The sequence below is a fragment of the Geospiza fortis genome, unplaced genomic scaffold, assembly GCF_000277835.1.
Source record: "Geospiza fortis unplaced genomic scaffold, GeoFor_1.0 scaffold443, whole genome shotgun sequence".
Classification (NCBI taxonomy): domain Eukaryota; kingdom Metazoa; phylum Chordata; class Aves; order Passeriformes; family Thraupidae; genus Geospiza; species Geospiza fortis.
This window is the reverse complement of record NW_005054335.1, coordinates 5,692,241-5,708,725: the sequence shown is the minus strand read 5'-3', so window position 1 is coordinate 5,708,725 and position 16,485 is coordinate 5,692,241. Positions and strand designations below refer to the sequence as shown.

General features: G+C 37.9%; 1 protein-coding gene across 2 annotated transcripts in view; it reads right to left on the bottom strand.

The window, feature by feature from the left end:
- FGF10 (fibroblast growth factor 10) overlaps positions 1-16,485 on the bottom strand; it is a 59,836-nt gene that overhangs the window by 41,656 nt on the left and 1,695 nt on the right. The gene's annotated exons all lie outside the window — the stretch shown is intronic.

Below are 16,485 nucleotides of genomic sequence, written 5' to 3'. Positions count from 1 at the left end.
CTTTTCAAATTTCATGTGGCCTTACATGCAAATCAATGAGATTTACATTTTTGACATTACGCAACTGCCGTCGCTCGCTGTGCTGGCACCCCAACACACAATCAATATCTTAAATTCACTTTTGTCTACATCACTCATTTGTCTGCATCACTGCATTCCAACCATTACTCTTGACAGGGTACTTCAACCTTTTCAACACTTTGCACTGTCAAATACACTGTGAACCAGGCCTGGCCGCACTTTGTTTACTAATGGAAGAGAAAGCAGCCATTGCCAAGTGCCAGAAATGAGGTCTGTTTCAAGGCTTACTAGTTTTGGTAACCTGGGTATTCTTCTTTTAGGTCTTGGACATAGTGCACAGATCTAGTTTAAGGCCAGGCACCTAGAAGCAGTTCTTGAAAGACAGGAAATGAAAGCATTACCTCACAAGAAAAGGACATGTCCAAACAGATCCAAGCAGAAGATCATCAAGAAATACTTCAAATTAAACTGCCCCCTAGAAAAGGTATTAAACCTGGGATTGGAAAACAAGAAATCTATGTTTTTAGGGTGTGATATAGTACTTAAAATCCCCGACAAGACACATAGCTCATTAACCTATGCGAACATAGCTACCTTGCTTTGCATTCAGAGCTAATGGAAGATCACAGAATAACAGAATATTCTGATCTGGAAGGGACCCACAGGGATCATCAAGTCTAACTAAGTGAATGACCCATACAGGGATTGAACTCATAATCTAATGTTATTAGCACCATGCTCTGACCCACGAAGTTAATCTCAAGGGCAAGATAGTGGGCTGTGTCTTAGGGATGTGCTCTTCTCAATGAACTTAGCACATCAAATTTAGCAGAAGAAAAGAAAAAGGAGAGAATACAACTGCCTCCTACATGTACGTGGCGCAGTAAACTGTACAAAAAAAAAATTTTGGGTCAGTTAAGGATACTACTTGGCTGAAATAGCTTAAAGAGTGGCTCTGATTATCATGATATCATAGAATCATTAAGATTGGGAAAGATCCCCAAGGTCACCAAGTCAACATTTGACTGAACACCTTGTCAACTAAACTGCAGCACTAAGTGCTATGTCCAATCCTTTCTTGAACACTTCCAGGAATGGTGAATCCACGTCCTCCTTGGGCAGCCCATTCCAATGTTTAACCAGTATTTCAGAGAAGAAATTCTTCCTGATATCCTACCTGAACTCCCCACAGTGTATGCTGGGGCCATTTCCTCTTCTCCTGTTGGCAGTATTTTGGTTGGAAGTCAGAACTATTTGTAGCCCTTCTACACTGGAACAGCCAAAGAATATGGTGAGAAAACCTATTTGGAGTTGACTGAATTTGTTAAAGTTCTGAACAGACATATAATGAACACTGGTGATAACAGGAGCTGTTAAGATTTCCAGGAGGTTTTCTTTGGTTCTCCTTTTCTGTAATTTGACAGATTTTTAATTAACAGACACACACTTATTAAGTATAACAAATGCCTGTGCCAAAGCTGTTCCTGGAACAGAGCACCCCAATCATCAAAAATCACAGAGCAATGCTGTTTCCTTCCTGATCCTGGGACACAAGGCCTGCCTGGCTACTTTGGAGCGATCCACCAAAGGCTGATGTTACAAGAAGTCAGGGAAATATAAGCAAACACTGGTTTTTCATATGGTAAGTTCACTGGCTACCTATTACATGGCTTTACAGAACTTCCCTATTCCAGACCAAGAGCCACAAACCACTTCCCACCTACTCACAGCTCTCAGACCGCCACAGGCACATGTTTGTCACTGGGAGAGGCCATCTGGGAGTGCCCATTTTGTGGATGACATGTTCTGGAAATATGGTAAAGATATCATTGCTGCCAGGCATAGGCTGCTGTTCCACAGGAACTGCCTGCTGGAACTATCCTATAAGAATGGTTCCAATATGGTTTGCCTTTGAAATTTACGGAGATAATGAGAAGACAGAGTTTCCACAGTAGTTGGAAGGAACAAAAAAATGAGGAGTTTATTGTAGGAATTCAGAGTGCTCCTACCTCCTCATTGCATCTTGCAGTACAATAAATTATTTTTTAATTTCCTTTTCCTTTTTATCCCACAACTGACCTTTTCCTTTGGCTATTTCAGCCTTCTGCAAAGCTGACATCTGCAACCTCTTCCAGGACTGGCACAGCTCATGAAATCAACTAGTATTTACTCCTGGACTAGGTTCTAAGGTGGTATTTTAAGGTGTTGAAAGGATACTCTTGATAGAAATTGAAATCACAGTGGGAATAAACTGACTACTTTACATTGACAATTTCAGAGATATATTAGAAATACTTAACTGAAATCCTGAGATTCTGGACTGGGTCAAAACACCATCCTCTCTCTCCAGAGAATAAATGATTTTGGTAATTTTATTTCAAATGTTACTCAATTTTTAATAGTCCCTTTACTTTTTTTCCCCCTTTTAAAACATCTCACATCCCCTTCTGAATCATGCCTAAAGGGAAGAAAAATCAATACCAGCCACTCTTATTCTATTTCCCCAGATGGAGCTTAACTGGTCTCCAAACGCTCCAATATATTCTTGCTTTATGGAACAAAATTCAGAATGGTTGAAATCTTGTATTTATGCCAGTAAAGCTAAGATGTGTGATTTTGCTTGTGGGAAGATTTGAAATGCTAACATGAACTGGATAGATTTAGTAACCTCCAGCTGAGGAGTCAGAACAAGTTGCTAGAGGGCTTCTCCTCTACTCACTTCTGGTAAGGATTCCCTGATTGCAATAGTTTCTTTTCAGACTTGTTTCTCCTGTCTTTCTGTAAACAATTCTCCTTGATTCCCCGGTGAATATCTTTTCTTCTATGAAATTTCTCCTAAACATCAACTTATCCATACAAACTTAACAGTATGAAAATGAGGCAATTAAAACTATGAATTTAGACTCTGCATGCAAAATCTTCTGGTTTTCAGACTGTGTAATTTCAAAAAGACAGACTCTCCACAGATGGTATCTGTAGTGAATACATTAACAGCACTTTAAACATTTATCTTTCTTGATAAAACAAACTCAGCTCCCAAACTCTTCCAAGGGATACCTTATGGGTTACATGCAGCTCCTAACTTTGCTCATTAAGAACACCTCATTATGAAACATTGACAACTTTCTTTACTCCACTGTCTGATGGGCACTTTTACCAAGAGACAACACTTTCCAAAACCACTGTATATCAACAGAATTGTCTATTGTCTCTAGTTAATCACTTTTGTAGACTTTTCCTCTGTTTTCTACATCTTTAATAAGACAAATTATCTTTAAATTTGTCATCTAGTCTGTCATACATACACATCTATGTTGGAGAAACATTCTGCTATAAAAATTGAACAGTATTACCCTTTATCCTCCTATTCCCCTATCTATTAAGAATGAGAACATCACCCTTGTATTGTGAACACAAAATAATGAACAGAGTAGAATCATCAGTCTATGGCTTTACAGTAGAATAAGCTTGAGTAAAGACAAAAGAGTGAAAATCCTGATCTCTAAACTCTCTGCCTCAGTCCTTGTCTCCAAAGAAGAGGAAAATATTACAGCCACAGTTCAAGTTTGGATTAGGGAACGACTGTATAGATGAAAAATTCTAACCTTAGATAGTGGATCTAGAACATATTACTAGATTTTCTATAACACATGAGAATTTAAGTACTTGTTACAATTGGTTTTGCTGCAACTCAACAAACTTTCAGCTTCTACTTACCAAAAGTAAGCACGGAGTTATTGTTCTGAATATCACTTCAGTAAAACAGTCTGTTAGCCCAACACAGGAGTCTGTAATACTGTCTCTTTCTAAAGAACTCTTACCCAGTTGAAAAGTTCACCTTACCATATCAGTTATTTTTGTTTAGAATATATTAACTTTTTGTTCCTAATGGAAGCCAGTTAGAAAAATGAGGGTGAGAGGTTAAACATACATCTGGTCTCCCTATTTAACATAGAGGTTTATCTTTTGCATGTTGCTGATGATAATTTAGAAGGGAGGGGGCACAAAGGAAAAGCACATTTGTATATTTTTCTGTTATGAAAACGGCAGCCTCCATTTTTCATTTGACATATGAAATAGCTCTGCCATAAAAGCCTGTGCTTTTCAGCTTTGTGTGTAATTGTTGGAGCCAAGACAAGGAGGTGAAGAAACAAGACAGATTTTACTTTTGCTGGTAGGACATAGTTGGCTATAGCAAGCATGGCTCTCATTATGCTTAAGTGAATTAGTCTGTTTCCTTTAAAAAAAAGGAGGGGGGTAAAAAAGGAGAGATTAACAAGCCACCAAGGACCTGCTGTAAGACTTTGACACTTTTAGTGGCTTGTGACAAATGACTTGTGAGTATTAGTTCTCCTTCAGAATCAGAAAACAAATCTACCATTTGGAAAAGGAATGCAAAAAAAAAAAAAAAAGGCAACAGCAACAAACTCTGCTACAAGGTCATACTGACTAGGACTCATTACCAGGGGAAAAAGAGAGCTGAAGAACAGATAAGTTCTTTAACTGACTAAACTCTGAAATTACTTTTGGATGTCTAGAAATCTCTAACATTTGTCATCCTTTTCTAGGTAAAAAATATGTTACAGTCCTTCTGAAGGTATTCATGTGTTCAAATATTGCAACAATGGCACAATTTCTACTTATTCTCAAGAGGTGTTTTGGGATCAGCTTAGAGGCTCTTCTCTGGACTCATTCCAAGAGCTAAATATCTTTATTAAGCTGGGAAAAAATATAAGTGTGCTCTTCAGTTAGGCCTCTACAGATTCCTTGGAAGCCTCATATGTGCTACAATATCTGCACTGTCCTGCAATCTACCCTTGCATTATCAGTATACCCAAAAAGGGAATTTTGCACGTAGAACTTCTGTAGTTCAGCACACAAAACACATCTATAAATGAAGAGCTTATATATACATACTGCCTCTTTGGAAAGCAGAAATATTCTGAAACCTTCATGAAAAAATATTTAGTTGAAAACCCAACATTAAGAGTACTAGAAAATGCCAGACTGAGTTGACTGAAACACCAAAATTGCATTCCCTTCCCCATTATGGGTTTAATGAAATCTCATCTATAACTTCTAGTATAAAGTACAAGGTAATAGAAAGAATTAATATTTTTCTCTACTGGTGTTTTGTCTTATCATTAGATACTTTCTGAGTCTGCATTGCTGTCTGAGCACATGTGTGTATACCTCACATATGTGACTCCTGTTTAAAAAATTTTGAACTGTGATTTAGGTTTGGAGGTCCCTGGATAAGAGACCTGACTCCATTTCCCCCAGTGGCAACTTTTTATAGCATTATTGAACTTAATAGTTCAGACAGCACTAAAGTTCTTAATGAATATAAGCATTGTGTTTTTCTTTTTTAAAAAAAAATTCATTTATGGTGAAAGAGTTACTGTAATTCAGTTGGTATTGAAAAGCTCTATCAGTCTTTATTATGTCCTTAGTATACTTGGAAACAAAAAGGTTTTGTATTGCTGATCTTTATGGTCTACTGTGTACATGTACAAAATTAACAAAACCAGAAAAAGGAAGAGTTCTACATAAAAATTAATATAGATATTTCACAAGAATGTTTGTCTCTAAATACTCATCTTTGTGAAATGTTTCCTGTTTCATAAGGAGAATCTGCTGGAAGCAGAGTCCACAAATGCATGTGTGGCAGAACTAAAGGAATAAAGCAAGCATGGTGAATTTTGAGCAAATCTGGATAATGCTTTGAGGAATTATTTGGTGTGTGGTCTGAGGCAAGAAGCCACAGAGAGGCGGAAGTTAATCTTATGTACTCCCCAGCTGCAGATATGTCTTTTTGAGAGCTGACTGCAGCAGGAGAAACCAAAGAAATGACCAAGAGACCAGATTAATTCCACATGAGCCAAGTGTCAGCCTCATTATAAGTGTTTTCACTAAAGTTGAAAAGACTTTAACTTGGATGGCTGTCATTTCAAAGCAAAGTTGTGACATGTAGAAGTAATTGTAATAAATTAAACTGAAAGAATAATGTCTGTGACACTAAAGGGGAAGTATCAATAATTTAAAAAATGGTATAAAATAAATAAAACCCAAACAAATAATTCCAGTAGCTTAACTCCAACAGATTGACAGTATTTCAGGAAAATTAAGGCACTTCCACAAGTACATATTACATTAATAGAATAAATATTAGGAAGATGTCATGCTCAAATTTCATTTGCTGATAGGCCTGACAGTAAAGAGAGTGAAATAACAATTCTATTTTAACATGGAAATTATAGAGATCCTTGAGCTGAAACACCCTAAGGTTCATATCTTCAAAGCAAAAGAAATTTTAACATTGCTTGTGATCATAATGTTCATACAACATAACCAGATCCAGTTTTATAGGACAGATCCAATATGCACCTCCACTCATGCTATTTGGGTAGGGGATATTTTTGACATTTATTTTTGTTTTATGCTGCGCAAGAATTCTGTGGGTAATCTTGACATAATGCTTGCAAGAGGGGTAATATTGTAATTTTTTTTCCTAAACTTCTGAGTTTTTTCTGTTGAAAGACAAAAATATCTTAATTAAGGTACACAGATAGTTAACAGAATCAACAGACAATTCCGTTAATTCTTAATAGAATTAAGAAGTAGCCTATTCTTCCCTGCTCTATCAGAAGATATTACCCTCTGGTAATCATCTTCACTTTATTTTTTTTCCTGGCACTTGTCATGGTGTTACTGGTGTATTTCACAGATAATTGCCTTTCATAACACCCTTGCTTGTGTAGGAAGTATTGCTAACTTCATTTTATAAGCAGCAAAGAGCTAAGGAGAAATTAGACTCAAATATTGTCAGAAATTTTGAGGTACAATGGGTAACCAGCATATAAGACCTAATATTCCCCAATACTTCATGGAATTCCTTATACTCAATTCCTGCAGACTATCCTCATGCCAAACTTCCCAGTCTTCTACCCTCTCTCTTTAAGCAGATTCCTACTCTGTGCTACTTGACAATCCCCATGAGGAACACCATTAGGATTCCCTCATCTTCCTTTATCTCCTTAGTATTTCCATAGCACATGGTGAAGCACAATCATTCTCACAATCCTACATCATTACTCCAGTCTGCATCTGCTTCAGTCTTGTACTGAGACAAAAATCTACCGTAGTCATTAAGAATCTTTCTGAAGTTCAAATACCCTGCAAGCTCTTCTATAAATAAAGCTGGTGTTGGACCTTTTCTTTCCTTTCAGACAACTGAATAGCTGCTCTGTGAGGTATTTCATTCAGATGAAAAGTATTTTCTCATCCACTGCCCTATAGGAAGGTATTTTATACCCTGCATTTACTGACAGTAATCCTTCTGTCCATAGATTGTTCTTAAGATGTTTTTAGTACGTCAGTGCATTCAGTCTTGTAGTTTCTTAATATACAACAATCACCAGCTTTAAACAATCAGCAGTCGCTGTTCTTGACTGGTTTATGTCATATGAGAAAAGGAAGTACCAAGTAAAAACTAATATAGAGTTGCTACATAGTTTAAATGCCATGGCAGGTACAGGCTGGGTTTCCAATTGCCACTGCTCAGGTTATTCACACACAGAAAGAATGAAATGGCCTCTTCATAGCACCTGGAACACTATTTTCTTTTTAGCCTTGTCCCCCTTTCCCTGTCCAGCAGTATTTCCCATAGTATGTCATCAATAGGAAGCATCATTATTCCCCGGGCAGATGTAATTACCAGTCTGCATGATCTCAGCATCTCCTTCCATCATTCTTTCCCCAGGACTAGGGTTCCCAACAAAGCAAAATTCAAGAAAAACAGCAAAATTTCTTATATTGAATCTACCTTTAAGCCTCAGAAAGGGCATAACTTGTACCTCCCAGTACTTGCCCTACTGAATTTTCTATTAGCTGCTTAAGTGGTATAAAGAACTCGCTGGACTAAGAAGTGAGTCATTGCTTCTGTGTGCTCATGGCTGTTTAGAAGCAGAGGTCATACTGCTTTATGAATCCAAGCTATCATACATGACTTTAAATGCCACTGTTCATAAGAACTGGACTTGCACATGTGATTTCATCAGCATCTTCACTTCTAGGAGGCTGAAACAATCATAACTTCCTCCCATTTCTTACATTCTATTCACTTTCTAAGCTATTTATGTCAGAACCACATGAAGTGAAAATTTAAAGAGCTTGCAATGGTTTGTAGGTCAGAATGCCCAGTGAAACTAAGTTTGTAATAATTTTCTGCTCCAGTTTACCTATGGTGGTGCCTTAGCTCTTCAGCCAAAGTATGAACTGTTGACCCAGCTACTAAAACAGTAGCACCAAAACTACACGTGTCTTGTATGGGAGGTTATGTTTTCAGCATCTGAAGAGACAGAGTAACCAGGCCTAGACACAGAAGCAGACAAACAGAAAGCAACCCCACCTTGGCTGATGAGGTTAGCTCTAGACTCTTCTTCTGTGTCTTTTCATGTTGCCATTAGTTTTGCAGTTACAGATCCTCAGTGAGCACAGAATTTCTGTGTTGCAGTTATTAGCACTAGTGTTTTGACAAGGGAAAGGTGTCCTGTCATCAGAATGTGAACCACATGCACCACTCTGCTTCCTCTGAGACAGGGCTGAGGGGCAGAGTCATGAGCCCAGGTTACAGTTCAGGGGAAGGTTTTCATTAGCTTGTCTCCAAGGGAAATGTGGCACAGGTACTAAGATAATTCATGAGGATAAGAGAGGTACTTCCAGATCAACTTCCAGATTGCCCTGTGGAGGATCAGAAGTTGGACGCAACAGTCGTTGTGAGACCTTTCTGACTTGGGATATTATACAGTTCTACAGCATTATGACATGGTTTATATTTTTGTTGTTTACATTCAGGAAAAAAGAGAGAAAAAATAAGTATCTGGGAAATAAATGAGAAAAAAATGTGTTGTGTTGAAGTTAAAAGACTGCCTCAGAGAACATTGGAAGCTTTAGCATCTCCTAAAATGTCATAATAAAATTGTGAAAAGAAGATGGTAAACAGCAGTGTTATAAAATATTAATTGTGTTAAATGTAGTCATCTCCTATTCCATTCTAGAGCACACATTTTCCCTTGCTCACTGCAGCAACAAACTTGTAACTATGTATCTGCTTCAAATCTTAATGATAAGCTTGCAAAATATGACATATTTGATAACATACCAGCAACAAAAACACTCTATTCCACCCTATTCCTTGCTCTAAAAGTCAAACCACTTGGAATTCTAGGGTACCTTGATGTCCTTCAGGTATATGTTTCTCTTAACAAATATAGTTTGTAATACTAGTATACTGAAAAAATTAAGAAAAACCATCAAAAAAACCCCACTTTTTTTTCTTTAGTGCAGAGCTTGTAGCTCTTTCAAATGGTTTATTACTTTCAAGGACCAATTCACCCACCCTTCTGCTTGCAAGTAATTGATACTAAATTTGATATTAGGAATAAAACAGGTTATTAATCTTGAAGAGGATAAAATGAAGAAGAAAACCCTAGAGCAGCCACCAAATAGTATCTAATATCTACAGAATAGGGTCAGAGAAGAAAAAATTAAATTGGGAGTGGAACATTCATATCCTAACACCAAGCACACACTTTTATACAAATTCAAAAGGCACCTTAACATCTTCATAGTTTCAGCCTGTGACAAACAGATGTTACAGTGAGATCAGACAGGACAACTCAACATCACTGGCAGTTCACAGCTGCCAAAAGGGGTAAGCCATGCTCCCCCTCTCCCCACTTCTCTCCCACTCATGACACATGCTGCCCCTATTTCTTTCTTGTCATCCTTTCTAGTACTGATCTGGTACTTGTCACACATCCCACCCACTTCCTCTAATGCGGGCACAATATCATTGATTTATACTCAGTCTCCACTTAGCACTGCGCCTTAATTCCAATTAAATAACATCCTGAATGATTCCAAAATGCTTCAGCATTCCCTCCCCAACTCCCACACATACTGACTACAGCTGCACAGCTGTGTGTCAGGAACCTAAAAGAAAACTTACATTTCATTTATTTCTATGAAATGTTTGAACCTCTAATATCAGTGGCAGAAGAAAGAAGAGCAAAGAGCCTCCTCACAATTTCCTCACCCCCCTCAACCCCTTCATTTTCACTTCTGCTCCCCACATAGGAAGAAAAGTCAGGAATGGTAAAAAACAACTATGTCCCTCACATATGTTTTCCACCATGAAAGGAGCAGGCATCATATTGCTTTCCTAAATCAAGGTTTATGAAAGATCTGATCTTCTTCTTTATTTTTATATAACATTCATGATCATTCATGTTCCTACTATCCATAACCTTTTCCTCTCTTTGACAACACCAAAAATTATGGAAGAGGGGAAAAAGAAAAGGAATAAAACTGTTTGGTGTAGTTTCAACATTTCCTTTTTTCTTGAAAGTCAGCTTCGATGTGTGTGAAAATTCCTCTTTAACTGTAGAAGATATACACTCTGACAGATTATTTAGAAGTAAATGTGAAAGGGGACAGGCTAATAATTCTTTAGGCTAACTATAAAATAGGGGAATGCTTTACAGCTGACATTGTGAGTATATCAACCCAGTAATTGGATGCACGTGTTAGTAGCAGTAAAAAGGCACTGTCCAGTTGTCCACCTTACATGGGAATCTACTTTGAGCGTATTCTTTGATTTACTGTTGCAATTAGAACTGAATGTTCAAAGAAAGAACACAAGTGACCTAATTTAAAAACAGTGCCTTTAAAGCCACTATTTAGTATGAGACTTGGCTTACGTGTAACCATTTCTATCCCCTGCAACTTCTATTTGTTGCACTGTACTCGTGAAGCATCAAAAATCAATTTTAATAATCTGTCCAATTAATGAATTCAATTTTAATATCCATTCAGTGATTAAAGATTTAGCCACTTCCTCCTGACTCCTACCCTTGACCCTTGAAGATTTTAATTCTCTTCATAAACACACAGAGCTTTCCCAGGCTGACTTTTCAAAACTTCATGAAACACTGTTTCCTGTCTCCTTTTTACTATGTTGTAACCAACAGAGATGTTTTACAACAAATTGGCACAAGAACCAGAAGCAATTAGGGGAGCTAGGGAAGGATCCCTCTAGTTAACAGAACCAATGTTGGAAGCACCATTAACTACTTTTCCCTGTTAAAGCATCTTAGCAATGAAAGGATGCAAGATAGCAAAATATCACATAAAAATAAATTGTCGAAGAAGGAAAGCTTGTTTGACAGGTACACGCAGCTAGACTAGTGGCACTAATACACCTACCAACTGAGAAACAAACATGTGCTAAGATTAACTAAACTGGTCCTCCATTTCTTATCTGGTAGTTTGGTATACAGAGCCCAAAACGAGCAAGAGTTACTTTTTCATGCAGCCTCATCAAGCTGACACTGGTTGGCAATGCTGATAAACAAAATATTTGTGATGTTCCAAGTGACAAAGAGGTCATTAGATGATATACCACAGAATATTAGGATAAAGTGATGTATACCACTGCAAGAAGTAGTAGCAAGTGTTTAAACAAGGAAGCTGAAATTTCAACTTGGTGCTAGTTTGGGGGAAAAGAGACTGTAAGAGCTTGATTCAAAAAGCTCTCTACCAAGTAGAAAACAAAGTTTTGTCATGGCATATCAATGTCAAGCAGGGAGTATATAAGAAATCCCAAACCAACCAAGTAATTTCTCTGCTTTGTTGACACTATCATCCCAAATACTAAGCCTAGAAATAGAAGCACAACATTATTTACATATACATTTTTTCCCATTTAGAATCTTTCTTGTGCAATTAGATTACTTTGTCATAGGAAAAATCAGCAATCCACCTCACATGAATTGTTGCTTTATGTTCATACAGGTACCTGTGATTTTTAACTTAAGACACAGTTTAACAAGATTAGCGCATAGAAAAGTTTTCTTTTTTTTTTTACATGAAAGGCTCTGCAATAAATGAAAACTCCCCTATTGCAGAATCTGATCTGACTCTCATTTGAAGTGAAAAGGCCCCTATTCACACACACAGTTCAAAGACATCTGAAAGTCATCTCAAAATGCCTTATTTCAAAACAGAGGATCTTATCCTATGAGTGAATGCATCCAAGATGTTTCAGAAGTGTAAGCACATTCTATACTGCTCACTCAGCTAATGCCATCTTCAAGGGAAGTTTTGACGGAGCCACTACCTGTGAACCCTCCCATTAAAACAGAAACTTGGCATCTACAAACCTGTATGTCCATGTCCCTTGTTTTCTTTCTTCTGGGGTTTGGAAACAAACTTCCAGTTGCTGCTAACTCTTGGGATTTTTTTTTTCCCAAGTGGCTATAAGTTAGATTTATGGAGACAAAAAGACTTCTTACAACTGTGTATATGTAGACATTAAATAGTACAATTCTTTCCACATTCATAAATCCTAAGTGCCTACGATTTTATACTGCTGGTTATAAATTATATAACTGAGTGACAAAAAGCAAAAACCAAACCAAACCGAAAAACCCCCAAAACCAAAAACAACAACAACAAAAAAACTACCCAAAAGTGAGAAATCATGTCCTTAAGAACATATACATTTCACAGTAAGGAACCAACTTTTCCAATTAATTACTTCATTCATTATTACTTCCTATTTTAAGTATTTTGATTGGTAAAGCCATAAAACAGAATTCTTTGGACAGCAAAACACTAGTCTGTCTTTAGAAAAACAGTGAAAAGTACTCACATTAATTTACAAACACATATGATAAGGAGTCAAAAATCCCAAACAGCTAGTTTACAAAATGTTTGGTAGCAAAAGAGTATATTTTATCAATTATTCTAACCTGCTTGGAGCTTTGTAACCGATGTTAAGGTACCTATGGCAGTTTATTATTTTTCTGCACCAGAGGTATGGTGAAAAAATGAGTATTAAATGAAGTATACCTAATCAAAACACACTTAATGCTATTTTTCTGCATACAAACCAATCTAGAATACAAATACCTATTTATATGTCATGTATATATGCACACAATTAAAATCCTCATTAGTAATGTTCAGCACTTCTAGTAGTTGAGTGGTTGTTTACAATCTTTTGGGCTAAAGAATGAGGGTCAAAACTTTCTTGCTTTCACTCACTGTGTTGTTAAGCTTATCCCGCGCTAACCAAAGCAAAAGCAAAGACTATCAGGGACTTCAAGAGTTTCTAAAGCTTAGTATAAAAGATAATTGAACACTCAGAAGAAAAGCCCGGAATAGGTTAGCTTGTGGGAAGTAGCTAATTATTTCTTGCTAGCTCCCTTGACATATACTTTCATTCTGCAACACAGTGCCCTTTTCTTGAAATAGTCCACTTGGGTTGGTCAGAAGACAAATTAATAGAATATCTTTGCTTGGAATGGCTTTGCTTGAACTAAATTAGCTTACAGAGTTGAGGATGCAGACCCTCGTTGTCCACCTCTTTGAGCAGAGGTGACACCAGGCAGTGGCTGTGCCGCCATCTACTGTAGGTTTTGCATAGCACTGCTTGGTCCAAAGCCCGCAGGGATCCCTCCAGCAATCCTTCCCACTCCTCTCCAGGCTCAGTGACGCAGACTGCACTCCCTGAACGGGTACCTAAGTAAGAGCCCGGTGCTGCAATCTTTGCTCAGGCAGAACGCCCTCCACAGACTTCAGGTCAGCCGCTGCTAACGAAGTATTGTGTATTTTGTTATTGTTCTTCAACTAGTAAGGTCTGTCCTCCAAATCTGAAGTTTGCGTGCCCTATAGTACTGTGAATTGTTACCTTAGAAGACAACTGAAAATTGTATAGCACTGAGACATACATTCAAGTTTTCTTGAACCTGCTCACCATATATCATGTAGCTTTAATGCACGTCAACCATTAATCCCAGAGAGTTTCTCTATCCTTATCAAGAGAACTGTCAGTATGGGAGTAAAGTCAGAATCTGCACACATGCAGTTCCCTCTCAATTTTAATATTTGTCTTGCCCCAGGGGCAAGGGACTTCACAGCTATGGTGTTGCAGGACAAGGTAGTAGTTGTATTTTGAGGACCAACTTCCAGATGTAAGGAAAAATAAAGTGTCCTACATCTATCTACCGACAGACACCTCCAGCCATGCCAAGTGCTGCAAGTTCTGCCAGTCTTCTGACAGAACAGTCAGGAACCAGCTGGTACTCCACAGGTAGAGAGAGGATGATGGAATAGTTCCAAGCAATCAAGTCGGAATACAGCTGCCAGAGTAAACTTTAATTTAGTGCACTCTACACAATATTTATAGAGCTAATCCATGAATGCTGCTTGAGCCGTTTAAAGGCTGGAGACTAAATTCTGCTTTCTGAATGTTTATTCTGAATTTCTCCAACTGTTCTTCTTATGTGACAGTGCTTAATTGGCAGAGAGCCATGAAGGCTGTTGTCTCATTACACAACATATCACGATCTTACAGACCTACTGATAAGGCTTTACTGCAGCATAAACGGATTTTAAACATTAGCAGATGAGAAAATTAGCCTCCAAATTAGAATATTTCAGTCTTGTGTGTCAATAGTCACTCTTATTTGTTTAGGAAAACATGGTTTCGGAGGGAGAAACTAATTTTAGAGATTAAATAGCTTGTAATGTTAAACAGGCTACAATTTAGTGGCCTCTCTGGCTAACTCTATGCATGGCAGAAATCTATTCACATGTAATTACTTATTTCAGACCATGAGAGAGATACCATATCTTTGCATGGAATCAGTCCAGCTGGGGATTATAGCAGCCTTATGACAGCACTGCTACACATGATGCTGTGAAAAACATAGATTTAGTGAATTCACTTGCCACATTTTGCTACACAAGCAGCCTTGAATGAAGGCACAATAAATATATTTTTAAATGGTCTCAGACTATATTTTTACAGAAAAGACAATGTCACACTGCATATTATAATCAGTATTAATCAGCAGCATAGACCTCTGACTTCTGTCAACAGGATGGAAATAGTTTTGAGCTGAAGGATGTGCACTAGGTCTGCCGTTGTGATGAAGTACAGTGGGGAAGCTGCAAGTTTTAAGATTACGGCAGTCCTCTCTTCACTGCATGCAATCTTCACTGATAGGATGCAGTTATGCATAATAAAGGCATTGTTTCATTTTTATATGAAAAAAAATTACATTCTCCTCTTTTTCACCAGATACTGTGCAGATGTGGCAGTAACCATGACATCACTGAGAAGGCAATTCTCTTTCTGATGCACTGACTGAAAAACCAGGACACACCATGCACATCCCCTCCCACAGTTGTGGGGGGTTGTTCTTGCATGAAGCCTGAAAAGGTAGGAAGATGTATTTATGCATTTCAGTGTATTCTACCTCTTCTTGGCAGGATTCTGCAAAAGTTCAAGCATGTGGGTAACTTTACTCACTGAGCAATTCTGCTGGCCAAGTGGGACTGCTCAGATGTGTAGCTAGTTCCCTAAGTACACTGCTGTCAGAGTGGGCACCTTACAGCCCTTTTTGGCAGCTGTGTGCTATACAGAACAGTTTGATGTTCTCAGAGATGCATGCAAAGCTTTCAAAATCCCATTTTAGGGGTGCTGTTCTCCTCCAAATCCAAAGATAATCTAAGAAACACAGTTCTAGGACCTCATTCTATACAAATTCATCAAAGTTAGCCACCCTCACAGCTGTTTTTTAAGAATTTGCCTTTCTATGTAATACAAAAAGGGAGGTGGTAAGATTCAGCTGCTTTGACATCTAAAGCATTTACAAATATTAGAATGTGTGATAAAGCATGAAGTTGCAAGGTGGAGCAAGTGAAGCAGTGACACATGACACTCCAACCCTTTTCTCACTGTTTCTACAGTTATATTATGGTATCTACTAGAAATACAGCTGACTTAACAGTCATATAGCAAGCCAGCCTGCTGAAGAACTCTGTATTTTACACATTAGCTAGCAAGGGATCTACTTGATTCGCTTTCAGTTGTTTTAATTTAACAGCAGATTTATTCCCGGGTTTATCTGGATTTATGTAAAACAACACAAGAACCAAAATGTGGTTCTTAACCAGTTGAAGAAAGCTTTAGAGTCTCCTCGAGTTGCCTAACAGAGCTTACTTTCTCAGCAGGTTCCTATAGTGGGACATAGTCAGTTAAGATTTGTAAGAGAAAGCAATACATTGCGATTTAGTACAGTTCAATTTGAGACTGTGCAGGCAGGAAAACCAAGTAAAGGGTACATTTCTAGCCCTAACAGCCAAAATTTACATTACCAGAAGCACGCCATTACTAAGCATCTAATTCGTTCTAGAGAAAAGCTCGAAACTTCAGCTATGGAGACTGCCATATGACTTTTGCTCCGAAATAATTTATTAAAAAAAAATAAAAAAAAAAAAAAAGAAAGAAAGAGAGAAAAGGACAATGAAACGCGTGTGAGGTCTGTGGGAAGGCAGCCCCAGATGTTTACAATGGAGCGAGTAGCGGTATAGCGGCGCTGCAGCCCGGGA